A 19,748-nucleotide genomic window follows, 5' to 3' on the forward strand; every position below is an offset into this window, starting at 1 on the left:
AAGAGTTAGAGATGTGAGGTCAAGGTTACATGCACATTGAATAGTGCAGATGATCATAAGTCAATCTGTTAGAGCATCAGATTCATTATCAGTGACTCATGCAATGTCAATGAGGGAGATGCCAAACTATTCTGTCACCAGATTGCTGTGATGCGCCTACCTGTCCGTCCCCCACTTGGGAATCGTCCTCGATCCTGGCAATTTCCAGGGCCGGCTCCTCCGAGGTGGTGAGCTGGGCTACTGAGGGTGGCCCGCCTCCTTTCCTCGCTCTTTCCCTCTTATTGTGGGCTTTCTTTTCTTGCAATGAGGGACACAAGTGGAGTTTGAGTGAGAATGAAGGAGTGAATGTAGAGAATGCATAGCATAGATGCTTAGAAGGAGACAAAGGGCCCTCCCTGTGTGTTGTAAGTTGTTGTCATTGCATCACAGTGATAGGGAGTGTGAGGGCTGCATGTTTGAATAGTTAAGTGAATGTGACCATAGAGAGAGAGGAAATGGGTAAGGGTGCAGGGATGTAAGTGTCAAGTGGGATGTGGAGGAAGAGGTTGGCAAAGCAGAGTGCTGGTGAGGAGAGGCGAAGGGGATCAGATTGAGGGTGATGGGAAAGTCATACTTTTCCTGTGCGGAGAAGGTCATGAAACCTCTTCCTGCACTGCAGCCAGGTTCTGTGGCACATAGAGATTGAGTTGACCTCCTGGGCCACTTGCATCCACACAGCTTTAGTTTGTTGTGGTGGCTTTTTTCTCCCTGAGGAAGGGAAGAGCATCTCCTTATTAAACATAGAAACATAGAAGATAGGAGCAGGAATAGGCCATTCGGCCCCTTGAGCCTGTTCCGCCATTTAATGAGATCATGGCTGATCATCCAAATTCAGTACCCTGTGCCTGCTTTCTCCCCATATCCCTTGATCCCTTTAAACTTAAGAAATATGTCTAACGCCTTCCTGAATATATTTAGTAAGTTGGCCTCAACTGCCTTCTGTGGTAGAGAATTCCACAGGGTCACCACTCTCTGGGTAAAGAAATTCCTCCTCATCTCAGTCCTAATTAGATTAGATCTTGCTCCCTCCACCAGAGCTTGGAGGGAGGGCTCATCAAATCAAGGTGCACACTTTTGCTTGCTGGTGGACATAGTCAGTAAATGAAGTCTTTCATACAATGTCCAAAGTGTTTCCAGTCTCCAGAAGAAGCAAGGCTGCTTGCAGGCCTTAAATCCAGCAGCACTGATGGCATCATCGGAGGCAACTTTTAGGATGGAAAGACTAATTGGGCCAGGGGTTCCCACACGCTGGAAATCAATTGCCCAATTAGGGAAAACTCGCTCTTTTTCCCCACATCATACTGGAGTCGGGTTCAAGACTCTAAAAACAACTGACACGCCCCAGCCCGCCCACACTGGCAAAATCGAGCCCTAGATATCAATGATTTGGATGAGGGAACCAAATGTAATATTTCCAAGTTTGCAGATGACACAAAACTAGGTGGGATTGTGAGCTGTGAGGAGGATGCAAAGAGGCTTCAAGGCGATTTAGATAAGTTGAGTGAGTGGGCAAATATATGGCAGATGCAGTATAATGTGGATAAATGTGAAGTTATCCACTTTGGTAAGAAAAACAGAAAGGTAGAGTATTATTTAAATGTTGATAGATTGGAAAATGCTGATGTACAAAGGGACCTGGGTGTCCTTGTACACCAATCACTGAAAGCAATCATGCAGGTGCAGCAAACAGTTAGGAAGGCAAATTGTACATTGGCCTCCATTACAAGAGGATTTGTGTACAGGAGCAACGATGCCTTACTACAGTTGTAGAGGGCCTTGGTGAGACCACACCTGGAGTACTGTGTGCAGTTTTGCTCTCCTTACCTAAGAAAGAATATACTTGCCATAGAGGAAGTGCAGCGAAGATTCACCAGACTGATTCCTGGGATGGCAGAACTGTCTTATGAGGAGAGATTGGGTCAACTAGTCCTGTATTCACTAGAGTTCAGAAGAATGAGAGGGGATCTCATTGAAAAGTATAAAATTCTGACAGGGCTAGACAGACTGGATGCAGGGAGGATGTTTCCCCTGGCTGGGGGGTCTAGAACGAGGGGTTGCAGTATCAGGATATGGGGCAGGACATTTAGGACTGAGATGAGGAGAAGTTTCTTCACGCAGAGGGTGATGAACCTGTGGAATTCTGTACCACAGAAGGCTGTGGAGGCCAAGTCACTGAATATAATTAAGAAGGAGATAGATAGATTTCTAGACACAAAAGGCATCAAGGGGTATGGGGAGAGAGCGGGAATATGGTATTGAGATAGAGGATCAGCCATGATCATGTTGAATGGTGGAGCAGGCTCGAAGGGCCGAATGGCCTACTCCTGCTCCTAGTTTTCTATGTTTCTATGTTCTATGTTTGGAACAGAGGAGGCTGAGGGGAGACTTAATTGATATAAAATTAAGAGGGGCCTAGATAGAGTGGATAGGAAGGATCTATTTTCCCTAGCAGAGAGGTCAATAACCAGGGGGCATAGATTTAAAGTAATTTGTAGAAGAATTAGAGGGGAGTTGAGGAGAACTTTTTTCACCCAGAGTTTGGTGGAGGTCTGGAACTCACTGCCTGAAAGAATGGTAGAGACAGAAACCCTCATCGCATTTAAAAAGTATTTGGATATGCACTTGAAGTGTAGTAACCTACAAGACTAAGAGCTGGAAAATGGGATTAGGCTGGATAGCTCTTTCTCGGCTGGCACAGACACATTGGGCCGAATGGCCTCCTTTTGTGCCATAAATTTCTATGATTCTATGAATGCCGCCTATCTTGGTGTCATCGTCAAATTTGGATATGTGGCTTTCTATCTCATCATCTAAGTTGTTAATAAATACGGTGAATAGTTGAGGCCCCAACAAAGATCCGAGCAGGACACCACTAGTCACATCCTACCAATTTGAATACTTGCCCATTATCCCTCCTCTCTGTCTCCTGCCGCTCAGCCAATTTCCTAACCTGGTCAATAATTTGCCTCCAATTCCATGGACTTCAACTTTAGTTAACAGTCTCTTATGAGGGACTTTATCAAATGCCTTCTGGAAGTCCATATAAATAACATCCATAGACATTCCCCAGTCCACTACTTTATTCACATCTTCAAAATACTTCATCATGCAGTTAGGTTGGTTTATAAAGATTTCTTTTGTGAAATTCCTTTATGTGCCCATAGTTTGAAAGTACAGTTGTTCTTTGTATTTCTCCTATGCTGTAGTGCAGTCATGTATGGGAAGCATTTACCACCCAGTTTTTTTTACATAGGAATACATTGGATTACATAGGATATACAGCACAGAAACAGGCCATTCGGCCCAACAAGTCTATGGCGGTGTTTATGCACCACTCAAACCTCCTCCTGTCTTTCCTCATCTAACTCTATCAGCATAACCCTCTATTCCCTTCTCCCTCATACGCTTATCTCTTCTTCTTCTTAGGCAGTCCCTCGGAACCAAGGATGACTTACTTCCACACTAAAAATGAGTTCTCAGGTGACTGATGAGTCCAATGTGGGACCTACAGTCTCTGTCACAGGTGGGGCAGACGGTGGTTGAAGGGGCTCCTTCTGCTGTTTGCGCTTGGCTTCTGCTTGCTCCCGGCGAAGAGACTCGAGGTGTTCGGCGCCTTCCCGGATGCTTCTCCTCCACTTTGTGCGATCCTGGGCCAGGGATTCCCAGGTGTCAGTGGAGATGTTGCACTTTTTCAAGGAGGCTTTGAGGGTGTCCTTGAAGCCTTTCCTCTGCCCACCTGGGGCTCTCTTGCTGTGTCGGAGCTCTGAGCACACTGAAGGCAGTGTTGGACCTTGTCATTGACATCTGCCCTTGTTGACAGTAGGCTCCCGAGATATGGAAAGTGGTCCACGTTGTCCAAGGCTTCATCATGGATTTTGATAATTGGAGGGCATTACTGTGTGGCGGGGGCAGGTTGGTAGAGGACCTTTGTCTTACGGGTGTTTAGTGTAAGGCCCAGGCTCTCGTACGCTTCGGTGAAGGTATTGACGATGGTTTGGAGTTCAGCCTCAGAGTGTGCACAGACGCAAGCGCCATCTGCCTACTGTAATTCGATGACAGAGGATGAGATGAGCTTGGATCTGGACTGCTTACCTAACCGTCCCTTAAATGCATCTATACTATTCACTTCAACCATTCCCTGTGGTAGTGAGTTCCACATTCCCACCACTCTCTGGGTAAAGAAGATTTTTCCGAATTCCCTATATGATTTCTTAGTGACTATCGTTTATTGACGGCCTCTAGTTATGCTCTACCCCACAAATGGAAACATAAGAACATAAGAAATAGGAGCAGGAGTAGGCCAATCGGCCCCTCGAGCCTGCTCCTCCATTCAATAAGATCATGGCTGATCTGATCCTAACCGCCAATCCACTATCACAGAACCATCTCCTGAATCTAACAGAATTAGACACACGAAATAGGAGCAGGATCATGCTACACGGCCCCTGGGCCCGCTCCGCTACCCACAGGGCCATGACCGATCCGAACCTAGACTCATGTCCAAATTCCTGCCCGCTCCCCGTAACCTTTAATTCCCTTTACTTCTAGGAAACTGTCTATTTCTGTTTTAAATTTATGTAATGATGTAGCTTCTACAGCTTTTTGGGGCAGCATATTCCATGGACCTACCACCCTCTGAGTGAAGTAGTTCCTCCTCATCTCAGTTTTGAAAGAGCAGCCGCTTATTCTAAGACTATGCCCCCTAGTTCTAGTTTCACCCATCATCGGGAACATCCTCCCCGCATCCACCCGATCCAACCCCTTCACAATCTTATATGTTTCAATAAGATCGCCTCTCATTCTTCTGAACTCCAATGAGTAGAGTCCCAATCTACTCAACCTCTCCTCATATGTCCATCCCCTCGTCCCCGGGATTAACCGAGTGAACCTTCTTTGTACTGACTCGAGAGCAAGTATGTCCTTTCTTAATTATGGACACCAAAACTGTACGCAGTATTCCAGGTGCGGTCTCACCAATACCTTGTACAACTGAAGCAATACCTCCCTATTTTTATATTCTATCCCCCTAGCAATGAAAGCCAACATTCCATTGGCCTTCTTAATCACTTGCTGCACCTGCATACTAACCTTTTGAGTTTCGTGCACCAGGACCCCCAGATCCCTTTGTACTTCAGTACTTTCCAGTTTCTTGCCATTAAGATAATAACTTGCTCTATGATTTTTCCTGCCAAAGTGCATAACCTCACACTTTCCAGTATTGTATTCCATCTGCCAAATCTCTGCCCACTTATTTAGCCTGTCTATGTCCCCTTGCAGGTTTTTTATGTCCTCCTCACTCACTACTTTCCCTTCCATCTTAGTATCATCTGCAAACTTTGATATGTTACACTCGGTCCCCTCCTCCAAATCGTTAATATAGATTGTAAAGAGTTGGGGACCCAGCACTGACCCCTGCGGAACATTCTCTCTGTATCTACTCTATCAAAACTTTTCATAATTTTAAAGAACTCTATTTGGTCACCCCTCAGCCTTCTCTTTTCAAGAGAAAAGAGACCCTGCCTGTTCATCCTTTCCTGATAGGTATACCCTTGCATTTCTAGTATCATCCTTGTAAATCTTCTCTGCACCCTCGCCAGTGCCTCTCTATCCTTTTTATAATATGCGACCAGAACTGTACGCAGTACCCCAAGTGTGGTCTAACCAAAGTTCGATACAGGTTTAGCATAACCTCACTACTTTTCAATTCTATCCCTCTAGAAATAAACCCAAGTGCTTGGTTTGCTTTTTTTATTGCCTTGCTAACTTGTGTCGATACTTTTAGTGATTTGTGTATTTGTACTCCTAGATCCCTTTGCTTCTCTACCCCATTTAGATTCTTATTTTCCAAGTACTATATGACTTCCCTATTTTTCTTACCAAAATGTAATACCTCACATTTATCTGTGTTGAATTTCATTTGCAAATTATATGCCCATTCTGCAAGTTTATGAATGTCTTCTTGTAATTTGTTGCAGTCCTCCTCAGTATTGGCCAATTTGGTGTCGTCTGCAAATTTAGAAATTGTGTTTTTGATTCCAAAGTCTAAATCGGTAATATAAATTGTGAACAACAGTGGTCACAGCACCCTTTACCCCTACTCTCTGCTTTCTGTCTTGAAGCCAGCTAGCAATCCATTCTGCTACTTGTCCCCTGACTCCACATTCCCTGACATTATTCATTAGTCTATCGTGTGGTACCTGATCGAAGGTCTTTTGAAAATCTAGATAAATTAAATCAACTGCATTACCCTTGTCTACTCTCTCTGTTACCTCTTCAAAAAATTCAATTAGGTTGGTCAAGCAAGACTTTCCCTTTTGAAATCCATGCTGAATATTTATTATTATATTTTTTGTTTATAGCAGCACAGGTTTCTGTTAATAGGTCTTATAGTTCAGAGCAAAATAATTTACAGGTTAGGAATGTAGGTTTTGTGACATGTTTGCTGATACTTGCTATTCCAAATTACACTTTAGCTTTAACTTGGTTGCTTTCCTGAGATCAGCTATCTACTTCCTTACACATCTTCGGTTCCAGTGGAGATTATATTCACCCTGTCTGTTATTTGCAGTACCAGATACTTGTGCAGAGTGTGAAGGAATGCGCTCCAGTTCCTCAACTACCTCCTTCTTGTGTTAGCAATTCCAACAAAATAACTCCTGTGTATTCAGATGCCTGCATTCTATAACAATCATGGAATAATCCCCTGGCATGACCTCTCCTTTTTAAATGCAGAGATTGAAATGCCTACTAATCTGATCAGCCTTATTATTATTTCTGTGGTTCCATTGGTCAATTTGCTGTGCAGGTTCAGAGCATACGATATGAACCTGTAGTATGAGGGTTTAATGAGCAGGCATTAATTCTCTGAGAAACTTTACCGCAAATAGCCCTGGTTAGCACAGTGATGGCAATTTTTCATTCATTATTCCATAACATTAGTTTGGGGTTATAATGAATTACAGCTAGAATCATAAAATCATAGAATGGTTACAGCACAGAAGGAGGCCATTCGGCCCGTCAAGCCCGTTCTGTTCTCTGCAAGAGCACTTCAGCTAGTCTCACTCCCCCGCCCTTTTCCCGTAGCCCTGCAAATTTTTATTCCTTCAGGTACTTATCCAATTCCCATTTGAAAGCCACAATTGAATCTGCCTCCACCACCCCTTCAGGCAGTGCATTCCAGCTCCTAACCACTCGCTGCGTAAAAAAGTTTTTCCTCATGTCACCTTTGCTTCTTCTGTCAATCACCTTAAATCTGTGTCCTCTGGTTCTCGACCCGTCCGCCAATGGGAATAGTTTCTCTCTATCTACTCTGTCTAGACCCCTCATGATTTTGAACACCTCTATCAAATATCCTCTCAACCTTCTCTGCTCTAAGGAGAACAACCCCAGTTTCTCCAGTCTATCCATGTCACTGAAGCCCCTCATCCCTGGAACCATTCTTGTAAATCTTTTCTTCACCCTCTCTATGGCCTTCACATCCTTCCTAAAGTGTGGTGCCCAGGATTGGACACAATACTCCAGTTGAGGCCAAACCAGTGTTTTATAAAGGTTCATCTTAACGTCTTTGCTTTTGTACTCTATTGGCTGGATTTTCTCAATGGAGATGAGTTGGAGGCGGGACTGCTGCTTGTCGGGTCAATGTCCCGCCTCCATCATCTTCTGGCCAACCAATGGGATTTTCCCCCGATTGATCTTGTTAAACCCGCTCTGCGGGCTCTGCAAGCCAATTAGGGGGGAAGTCACTGACAGAGCACATTAATGTCTGATGTGCCATCTGTCAAGACTTCTTGAAAGAAGAAATGTCAACATTTGACAGCTCTGTGAAGCTGTCAAACACTGACATTCTCTGTAGTTTGATGAGTTCTTGCGTTCAGGACTCATCAAACCTTTCAACTTTGTAGATTTCAGATGGCTGTTGGGCCGGAGGATCCAACAGCAAGTATGTGCAATTGACAAGGAAAATGTTGGGTCTCCCGATCCAGGGTGGATGAAGGCTGTAGGCAGAAAACAAGATAAGTGAACATTTTTTAATACTTAGCACTCACCTTCCATACTTACCACTCCACACTTGCACCCATCATTCACCTCTACATCTTACTTTCAGATGCTTCCTGTAAAGTCTGTGGGTTGTGCAGTTAATAAATACACAGACTTCAGAAATAACAACAAACAGGTCTTTACTATTCAGAGGTCAGGGCGAATCTGCCCCAGTTATCCTGTCACAACACTTATATACTGGTGTGGTCACTGTCGGTATTACAGTATACAGAAGCCAAACAAGTAGTGCCACACTTAAAGTAGTTCCCTTAAAGGTGAACGGTTACATTCAATAGTTCCCTTAAAGGTAGACGGGTACATACACTACAATCCTCCCTTTTTAGCTTATTACTTACAGAGTCCCCGTTAAACATACATATCTTCAACTTCCCATAAAACAAATTACAGATATAACCTCGGTGGAGTCAATGTCATATAAAACAATTTACAGATATAATCTCGGTGGAAACAGTTCACAGGTTCAGTCTCTGCGGAAACAGTTCATAGATGCAGTCTCTGATCTTGACTCATTCCGAACAACATCTCTTTGGTGTAGCCGGTTCACCTGGCTAGCGTGACTCCTCCATAGCCTTTTTCTTGACGTAACAGCTTGAACTTTCATCCTGTTGAACCAGCAGTGCGGACTTTTACAACCAACTGGCTGTCTTGACCTTTTTCAGTTTCCCAACTAATTTAGCTCCTTTCGTAGTGTCCCGCCTGAGATGGTAGAAGTGCTAATATTTTAGACAGTTATTATCTTCTGCTTCTTCTTTTTCTTTTCTGCCTTTTTGAAACTCTCAGAGCTCCTTTCTCGGCTGCCAGCTGTAGCGCCACCAACTCTCTATGTTCCTTAGACCTTAAGTGCTTCATCCGGATTTCAGCACTTTGGGAGTTTCCATCACAAACTGGGCAGACCACATCCTCGTAATATTCAGTGTCACTCAACAGGTCATGGTAATATTCGAGTTTGTCCTGAGTTAGGCCAGCGAGAGAGCCTTCTTCTTCCTCCTCACCCATCTGGACGTTAGCTGACGGTGGTTCCTTCCCTAGATATCTTTCTTGAAAAGCCTTCTGCATGCATTCATATTCATCCTGCTCTTCCTGGGTTATCTGCCATTCCTTTACGACGGACCTCATTTGTGAGTTCAATACCTTCCCTTCCATCGGGAATTGCGTTATCAGGCTATTTGATCCTTCTACTGAAGTAACGGGTTCCACATTCTTCTGTTCACCTTGACGTGATTCAACGTACTTTTGGCATCCTTGTGAAATCTGTGTTGCCACCTCAGCTATCTCCGTGACTTTTGGGAGCTCCGAACTCCTTCCCCCTGAAGATTGAAGCTCGTGTTCAAATTGTTCCCCTTGCAGAGTCCTGTCCTTCAGCATATGAAGAAGTTGGCTGACCGTTAACTCTTCCCTGAGAACACGGTGGATCAGAGTCATCTCCATTTCATCCACCTTGTTCTCCAATGCTTTCACCTTCGCTCCCTCTTGTACTTTGGTTTCCAGTGCTCGGAGAAGTTGCGCCTTGATGCTCTCTCGCTCATGTTCAGGGCCCATTCTTACAGTCTCGGTGTTTCTCACAGTTTCTTTTTTTTTTACTGAAAGGATTCCCAGTTGAATCTGTTCTTCAAGTCGTTGAACCTCGGTCATTGCCGCCTCATATTTGTCTTGGGTTTCCTTCAATATTATTATGAGTTCTTAGACATCTTGTCTTTCATGTTCTGCCATGTCTTTCACCTCTACTTTCTCATCGATGAATGGAACCTCTACCGATGAGTCTGTCTTGGCCTTGAGCTCATCCAGAATTTCCTGCAGCCTTTGGACTTCCTGCTCATGTTCAACCTTTAGTTGTTCATATGCTTCTACTGAAACTAGCTTTTCGGAGGTTGCTGAGTTAACCCCTTCCAGAATGGTAGTCTGGACCAGTTCATACTGTTCTTTCAACTTGTTACACTCTGCTTGCAACGAGTCGTAGAGATGAACTGGGATAAAATCCTGGCTTCCTGAAGATTCCTCTTCCTTTGGTTCGTTCTGTAAATATTCTAGTTTCTGAACAGCATCAGGGGAATGTGATTGGTATTTGGCCACGATGGCTCTATGGTCGCTCTCTGCTTGAGCTAGCTGTCTCTGTTGTCTTTCCAGGTTCTCCCATTCGGTGTCCCAGAACTTTTCCATATTTTTCATCTCTTGTATGAGACGGTCACTCAACTGTTCTAATTGTTGTCGTACTTTGACATAAGTTTGAGTCCGAACTCGGTGTTCTTCCGTCGTGGATGAATCCTTTGCTTGAACAGGCTCAGAATTCTCTGTCAACCTGGAGTTCTGCTCTGCAGCTTTATTCTTCTTGGTAACATAAGTCCTTCTGCATGTCTGCATTTCCTTCCCCATCATCGGCAAGTCCCTTTTAGCCTTGTCTTCCATATTTGCATTGGTCTTATCGTCATCCATTTCAGAATCTGAGCTGATAGCTTGCACCGAGTCCTCCCTCATTATGGCTTTTAGGTAGTGCCATTCCATATCTATTTTCTTAATCCACTCCCGTCCTAGAAGTGGTGGTCCTCCTTCAGGTACTACGTACAAATTCATTCTTGGGTGTTCTTTACCTCTATCTCTCACCTTGACTCTTATTTTCCCCATGGGGTATACGTTCTGCCCCGTGTATGTCTGTAATACGAACTTGGTATTTCTTAAAGGTATGTGAGAGAATAGCCGGTGGTAGTCCCTTCGGTTGATGACTGATAGAGCTGATCCAGTGTCCAGCTCCATTCTTACTTGGACTCCAGCTATTTTTAGTACGACCCAGATTGTTTGTAGACCCGTCCCTTTCCCCACATTGTGGATTCTCAGACTACCCAGCTCCTGGTTGTTTGGGTCTGAGTCTGAATTCTGTTCGTCTGCACTCTTCTCAGCCACCTGATGTACCTTGTTGCACTTTTCTTGTGGTGGCTTCCGTTGATTGTTGGTCTTTTTCCCGGACCGGCATACCTTCGCGATGTGACCCAGTTTGCCACATTTCCTACACTCTTGGTTCTTAAACCAGCATTGATTCTGGTCGTGCGTTGTCTTCCCACAACGGTAGCATTTTGTTGTGCTCGCAGTAATTTGGTCCACCCCGAGTGCCGCCGCCTTTAGCTGCATTTCCGCCGTCCCTTTCGCTGCGGCTTCGTGTGATGCAGCTATGAGGACAGCCCTGTCCAGTGTGAGGTCGTTTTCTTCCAGTAGTCGCTTCTGCGTTCCTTCTTTGGACAATCCGCATACGAACTTGTCCCGCAGTGCCTCTGTCAGATTCCCTCCGAACTGGCAGTATTTCGCCAGCCTACGCAGCTCGACCAAGTATTCCGCATTGCTTTCGTCTTTCCTCTGCGTTCTTGCGTAGAATTTGAATCGTTCAGCCAGCATCAACGGTGTGGGGTTCAAATGGTCCTTCAGCACAGCCACAATTTCTTCGAAGGTCTGATCCGCTGGTTTAGCTGGTGCTATTAGATGCTTCAAGAGCCCGTATGTTTTTGCCCCCATCGAGTTTAGCAATGTTATCGCCTTGTCGTCTTCCTCTATTTTGTTGGCTTCGCAATAGATCTCTATGCGTTCCACGTACGTGGCCCAGTCTTCTATTTCAGAATTAAAATCGTTAATATTCCCTCGCTTAGGCATCTTTCTTTCTTTGAAGCAGCACCGTATTTCTTTAAGTATTATTTATAATCTTTTTTTTTTCTAAAATGGCGGTTTTCTTGCGAAAATGGCGGTTTCCCGCTCTTCCTTTCTCTCCCCGCCCACTTCAATGGCGGTTTCCCGCCTCTGTCGTCTTCTCCGCCTAATGGCGGCTTCCCGCGTTTCTCCCTGGCGTAAGGGGTACGCTTTCCCCACAGTGGACAGGTTCAGCCGCTGGGCTGGCTCTTGCACAGCTCCCCCTACTCGGCTCTGTCTTTTCCTCCCGCCCGCACGGCTCTACCGGCGCTGGGTACACCCCGTTAACGGAGGACAGTTCAGCCGCTGGACTGGCTCTCGCGCAGTCTCTCTCTCCCCGTGTTTGGCTCTGTCTCTCCCTCTCCCGCACGTTCGGTTCTACCGGCTCTGGGTACCCCGTAGGTGGAGAACAGTTCAGCCGCTGGACTGGCTCTCGCGCAGTCTCTCTCCCCGTTCTCGGCTCCTGTTCGCTCTCCCACTCCCGCACGTTCGGTTTTTGCCGGCTCTGAGTACCCCGTTGGTGGAGAACAGCTCAGCCGCTGGACTGGCTCCTCGCAGTCTCTCTCTCCGCACCCGGCTCTCACCCGCACGGTTCCCGTTCGCCTCCCCAGCCCTCTCGCAGACCGGTGTTTCCCTCCCCGGCTGCGGCTGGGTTTCTCTTCCCGCGCCTACTCGTAGGCTCAGCGCTTCGTGGCTGCGGTCGCTGCCCGGATTTTTCCCGCCGATCGCGGTCCGGCTGTCACCCGACGCCGTTGGACCCGACTTTTGGCCGGTACAGCTCCCCCTCGACCGAGGTCGAGTGCTCTGCCCTTATCCTCCGGATACTTCTACACCTTCCCCTACTCACAGTCTCTTCGGCCGCCTTGTTCCCTGCTGACCGGCTCACTCCGTACCGTGGTAGAAGGGTAGTCAGTGCCTGTTGTTGCTGGAGGCTTTTGTTGCTAAAGTCTTCCACCTTTCTCCTGCTGCAGCCTCGTGTTTTCTTCCAGCAGCACGACGAGGGCGGTTGCCTCTCTTCGACGCTCTTCTTTCTTTGGTAATCTTGCCGCAGGGTACGATCGGACTCGTCGCCACTGTAAAGTCTGTGGGTTGTGCAGTTAATAAATACACAGACTTCAGAAATAACAACAAACAGGTCTTTACTATTCAGAGGTCAGGGCGAATCTGCCCCAGTTATCCTGTCACAACACTTATATACTGGTGTGGTCACTGTCGGTATTACAGTATACAGAAGCCAAACAAGTAGTGCCACACTTAAAGTAGTTCCCTTAAAGGTGAACGGTTACATTCAATAGTTCCCTTAAAGGTAGACGGGTACATACACTACACTTCCGACCCCCGCAGACCTCCTTCACGTATCCTCCAACCCGACGGGGTTCTCCGAGATCGGGAAGCCTTCACCTAAGAAGGTAAAATGGCACTAATCCTTTTTTCTGCCTGTTAACTACCTGTTAACAGTCAGTTAAAAGGATTTAATCCCTTTCCCACCTCCAGGAGACAGGACCGGAAGCTGCACCTCTTCCCGTCTCCTGGCAAAAGGGCACAGAGGCGGGATGGGGGCGGGTTTGCCATCCGCCCCCACTTTCTGCTACTTTATCGGTGGTCCCACCTCCATGCCCGCCTCCTCGGGGCTGAGAAAATCCAGCCCAATGTCTCTATTTATGAAGCACAGGATCCCGTATGTATTTTTAACCACTTTCTCAACCTGCCCTGCCACCTTCAACAATTTGTGCATATATACCCTCAGGTCTTTTTGTTCATGCACCCCCTTTAGAATTGTGCCCTTTAGTTTATATTGCCTCTCCTTGTTCTTCCTACCAAAATCTATCACTTCGCACTTTTCTGCGTTAAATTTCATCGGCCACATGTCCGCCCATTCCACCAGCCTGCCGATGTCCTCTTGAAGTCTATCCCTATCCTGCTCACTGTTCACCATACTTCCAAGCTTTGTGTCAGCTGCAAATTTTGAAATTGTGCCCTGTACACCCAAGTCTAAGTCATTAATATATATCAAGGAAAGCAGTGGTCCTAGTACCGACCCCTGGGGAACACCACTGTATACCATCCTCCAATCTGATAAACAACCATTCACCACTACTCTCTGTTTCCTGTCACTTAGCCAATTTTGTATCCATGCTGCCACTGTCCCTTTTATTCCGTGGGCTTCAACTTTGCTGGCAAGCCTATTATGTGAAACTTTTTCAAACGCCTTTTGGAATTCCATGTACACCACATCAACTGCATTACCCTCATCAACCCTCTCTGTTACCTCATCAAAAAAATCAATCAAGTTAGTTAAACACGATTTGCCTTTAACAAATTTGTGTTGGGTTTCCTTAATTAATCCACACTTGTCCAAGTGACTGTTAAAATTGTCCCGGATTATCATTTCTAAAAGCTTCCCCACTACCAAGGTTAAACTGACTGCCTGTAGTTGCTGGGTTTATCCTTACACCCTTTTTTGAACAAGGGTGTAAAATTTGCAATTCTCCAGTCCTCTGGCATCACCCCCGTATCCAAGGAGGGTTGGAAGATTATGGGCAGTACCAACGCAATTTCCACCTTTACTTCCCTCAGCATCCTAGGACGCATCCCATCCGGTCCTGATGACTTATCTACCTTAAGTACAGCCAGCCTTTCCAGTACCTCCTCTTTATCAATTTTTATCCCATCCATTATCTCAACTACCTCCTCTTTCACTATGAACATAAGAACATAAGAACATAAAAAGTAGGAGCAGGAGTAGGCCATACAGCCCCTCGGGCCTACTCCGCCATTCAATAGGATCATGGCTGCTCCGAACTATGCTTATCCAAATGTCCTTAATAATGGACTCCAACATTTTACCAACCACAGATGTTAGGCTAACTGGTCTATAGTTTCCAGCCTTTTGTCTGCCTCCCTTTTTAAATAAGGGTGTTACATTAGCAGTTTTCCAATCTGCTGGGACCTTTCCTGAATCCAGGGGGTTTTGGTAAATTACCACCAATGCATCCACAATCCCTACCGCTACTTCTCTCAAGACCCTAGGATGTAAGCCATCAGGTCCAGGGGATTTATCCGCCTTTAGTCCCATTATCTTACCGAGTACCACCTCATTAGTGATTTTAATCGTGTTTAGCTCCTGCCCCCCTATAGCCCCCTGTTTGTCCAGTTGATGCACTATCAATTACTCATAAAAGACTGAGAGTTAAGAGAGTAACTAAAGGCTTTTATTAGCAAAGAACAGAGCATGCCTCTCGTGGTTGACTGGGTTCCAAGAAGGCAGGGGGCTGCAGGTCAATCACCTTTATTCCTGGGCCTGTGTGGGTGGAGCCAGCCGAGACATGTTGAGGCATGCATAGGTACAACAGTGTGTAACAACAACAACAACAACAACAACAACAGTGGTTTACCACATTCACCCCTTGTTTAAAATTGAGTCCGGCGGGGTGAAGTGTACTAAAGGTTCGTGTAAGTAAGTCTATCAGGTGGCCTTGTATGCCGTCCTGATCGTCATGGTGGCGGCGGTGATGGTGCAGCATCCAACGTTGAGTCTGGCGTCTCATTGAGTGGTTGGGTGGTCAATGACGGGTCCTGGGGCTGCGGCATGCCGTCTAGCGGGGTTGGGTTGTGGGTAGTGGTGGATGGCAATGGTAGTGTTTCAGGGGCACCCAAAGGTGCGAGATCTCGTGTGGGGGCTGTGTCCTCCCGCCCATCCGGGTACGCTACGTAAGCGTACTGGGGGTAGGCGTGGGTAGTGGTGGATGGCGAGGGGGGTGTTTCGGGAGCACCCGAAGGTGCGAGGTCTCGTATGGAGACTGTGTCCTCCCGCCCGTCTGGGTACACCACGTAAACATACTGAGGGTTGGCATGGAGGAGGCTCACCCTCTCGACCAGGGGGTCCGTCTTATGGGACCTCACGTGCTTCCGCAGTAGGACGGGTCCTGGAGAAGTCAGCCATGTCGGTAACGAGGTCCCCGATGTGGACTTCCTGGGGAAGGAGAACATTCTCTCGTGAGGGGTAGCATTGGTGGCTGTACAGAGCAGTGACCGAATGGAATGGAGCGCCGCAGGGAGGACTTCCTGCCAGCGAGAGGTCGGGAGGCCCTTAGATTTCAAGTTTAAAAGGACTGCCTTCCAGACCGTCTCATTCTCCCTTTCCACCTGGCCATTCCCCCGGGGGTTGTAGCTGGTGGTCCTGCTTGTAGCGATACCTCTCGAGAGCAGGTACTGCCAGAGTTCGTTGCTCATAAAGGATGAGCCCCTGTCGCTATGAATATAGCTAGGGAAACCGAACAAGGCGAAGAGGTCATTCAGACATTTAATGACCGTGGTACTGGTCATGTCTGAGCAAGGGATGGCAAACGGGAAACGGGAGTACTCATCAATTATGTTGAGGAAGTACACATTGCGGTCGGAGGAGGGGAGGGGCCCTTTAAAATCGACGCTCAGCCGTTCAAAGGGGCGCGTGGCTTTGATCAGGCTTGCTCTATCTGGCCTATAAAAATGCGGTTTGCACTCGGCACAGATTTGGCAGTTCCTGGTCATGGTCCTGACCTCCTCGATGGAGTAGGGCAGGTTACGGGATTTGATGAAGTGAAAAAACCTGGTGACCCCCGGGTGGCAGAGGTCATTGTGGAGGGTCTTCAGTCTATCGACCTGCACGTTGGCGCATGTACCACGTGATAGGGCATCTGGGGGCTCATTGAGTTTCCCGGGCCGGTACAAGATATCGTAATTGTAGGTGGAGAGTTCGATTCTCCACCTCAAGATCTTGTTGTTCTTGATTTTGCCCCTCTGCTTATTATTAAACATAAAAGCTACTGAACGCTGGTCAGTGAGCAGGGTAAATCGTTTTCCGGCCAGGTAATGCCTCCAATGTCGCACAGCTTCCACAATGGCCTGGGCCTCCTTTTCGACAGAGGAGTGTCGAATCTCGGGGCCCTGGAGGGTCCTTGAGAAAAAGGCCACGGGTCTCCCCGCCTGGTTAAGGGTTGCAGCTAGGGCAAAGTCGGAAGCGTCGCTCTCCACTTGGAAAGGGATGGACTCATCCACTGCGTGCATTGTGGCCTTCGCAATATCTCCTTTTATGAGAGTGAAGGCTGCACAGGCCTCTGCTGTCAGGGGGAAGGAGGTGGACTTGATGAGGGGTCTGGCTTTGTCCGCATAGTTCGGCACCCACTGAGCATAGTACGAGAAAAACCCTAGGCATCTCTTCAGTGCTTTTTGGCAGTGGGGGAGGGGGAGCTCCATAAGGGGGCGGATCCTGTCGGGGTCGGGGCCGATGACTCCGTTCTCCACTACACAGCCAAGATTGGCAAGGCGCTTGGTACGAAACATACATTTGTCCTTGTTGTATGTTAGGTTCAGCCGCTGGGCCGTACGGAGGAATTTCTCTAGATTAACATCATGGTCCTGCTGGTCGTGGCCGCAGATGGTGACGTTGTCTAGATAGGGGAAAGTGGCCTGGAGCGCGTTCTGGTCGACCATCCGGTCCATCTCCCGTTGGAAGACTGAAACCCCGTTGGTGACGCCGAAGGGAACTCTGAGGAAGTGGTAGAGATGACCGTCAGCTTCAAAAGCTGTGTACTGGCGGTCCTCAGCCCTGATGGGGAGCTGGTGGTATGCCGACTTCAGATCAATCGTCGCGAACACCCGGTATTGTGCTATCTGATTGACCATGTCAGATATGCGGGGGAGTGGGTATGCATCTAGCTGGGTGTAGCGATTGATCGTCTGGCTGTAGTCAATAACTAGGCGCTGTTTTTCGCCAGTCTTCACTACCACCACTTGTGCTCGCCATGGGCTGGTGCTACTTTCAATAATCCCTTCCTTCAGGAGTCTTGCTACCTCGGATTTAATGAAGCTCCTATCCCCGGCACTGTAACGCCTGCTTTTGGTAGCGATGGGCTTACAGCCGCGGGTGAGGTTAGCGAACAAGGAGTGGGGGGGGACTTTAAGGGTGGAGAGGCTGCAAATGGTGCGCGGCGGGCGATTTAAAAGCTGCTGGCTGCAGACTGTGAGTGGGGGGAGGGGTCCGTCGTACGCTAATGTGACACTCTTAAGGTTGCACTGAAAATCCAACCCCAGTAGAACGGCAGCGCAAAGATGGGGCAGGACCAGGAGTTTAAAATTTTTGTATTCTGTGCCCCTTACTGAAAGGGTCACTACACAGTAGCCACCGACGTCCGCTGACTGGGCTTTGGAAGCCAAAGAGATCCGATGTCGCGTCGGCAGGACCGGGAGAGAGTAACTCCGCACCGTGTCGGGGTGGATAAAGCTTTCCGTGCTCCCGCTGTCAAAAAGGCAGGTAGTGGCGCAGCCGTTTACCTTAATGTCCATCATGGACCTGGACAGTTGATGAGGGAGAGATTGGCCCAGCGTCACGGAGGCCAGCGTATGGTCGAGTGAGTCGATGTGGTCGTCAGATGAGGCGGTGGTTGAGTCCGGGTCCCCCGTGGTTGAAGTTGGAGACGTCCGAGATGGCGGACAAAATGGCGGTGCCCATGGTCCCGATCCCCATGCAGCTGGGGGAGCCCAAGATGGCGGACAAGGTGGCTGCCCCCACGGTTCGCACGCGGCGCTGCTGGCGTTAGCGGTTTTACCTTTGCAGGCGCTGACATAGTGTCCTTTCTTCCCGCAGCCGGAGCAGGTAGCGTTTCTCGCCGGGCAGCATGCTCTGGGGTGTTTTGCCTGGCCACAAAAATAACATTTCTGTGCCTTGGACATCGCAGCAGCAGTTGAAGGTGGCGGTCCCATGACCCAAGGTTGTGGCGTCCACGTTGCGGAGCGGTTAGGGGAGAAGGCGTCCATATTCCTGTGGGCCGCGTCGAGCGAGAGCGCGAGGGACACTGCCTTTCTCAGGTCCATTTCTCCCTTTTCCAACAGTCTCTGCCGGGAGTAGTCGGACCTTAGACCCGCAACAAAAGCATCTTGGATCAGTCCCTCCGTGTGTGCTGCGGCTGATGCTTCTTTGCAGTCGCAGTCTCGGCCGAGTATCCGTAGTGCCCGTAGGAAGGCCTCCACCTATTCCCCGGGCTGCTGTCTGTGGGATCTTAAGAGGTGCCGGGCATAGACCGTATTTACCGGGCGTGCGTATTGCCCTTTTAGCAGACCGATAGCCGCCGCGTAGGTCGTCGCGTCCTGGATTATTGTATAAACTTGGTGGCTCACCTTTGAGGCCAGGATTTCCAACTTGTTTTCGTCCAGGGTCACAGTTGAGGCTTGCAGGTAGGCCTCAAAGCAACGCAGCCAATGCGCGAATTTGGTAGCCGAACCCGCCTCTTGGGGGTCTAGGTCCAGGCATGTTGGTCTGAGGGCTCGCAGCAGCTCCTGTTGCTCAGCGTTTGGTGCAGCAGTCTGCTGTTCAGCGTTTGGTGCAGCAGCCTGCTGTTCAGCGTTTGGTGCAGCAGCCTGCTGTTCAGCAAATGTCGACATTTTGTTTTTGCTAATAAAATTGATGCGCTATCAATTACTCATAAAAGACTGAGAGTTAAGAGAGTAACTAAAGGCTTTTATTAGCAAAGAACAGAGCATGCCTCTCGTGGTTGACTGGGTTCCAAGAAGGCAGGGGGCTGCAGGTCAATCACCTTTATACCTGGGCCTGTGTGGGTGGAGCCAGCCGAGACATGTTGAGGCATGCATAGGTACAACAGTGTGTAACAACAACAACAACAACAACAACAACAACAACAGTGGTTTACCACACCAGTGTTGGGATATTTTTAGTGTCCTCTACTGTAAAGACTGATACAAAATATTTGTTCAGCGTTTCTGCCATCTCCATGTTCCCCACCACTAATTTCCTGGTCTCGTCCTCTAAGGGACCAACATTCACTTTAGCCACCCTTTTTCTTTTTATATAACTGCAGAAACTCTTGCTATCTATTTTTATATTTTTTGCTAGTTTACTTTCATAATCTATCTTCCCTTTCTTAATTAATCTTTTAGTTATTCTTTGCTGGATTTTAAATGCTTCCCAATCTTCTATCCTCCCACTAGAT

Source organism: Somniosus microcephalus, chromosome 1 (assembly GCF_052327205.1).
Source record: "Somniosus microcephalus isolate GS21.2 chromosome 1, FLI_Smic_1.0, whole genome shotgun sequence".
Lineage (NCBI taxonomy): Eukaryota > Metazoa > Chordata > Chondrichthyes > Squaliformes > Somniosidae > Somniosus > Somniosus microcephalus.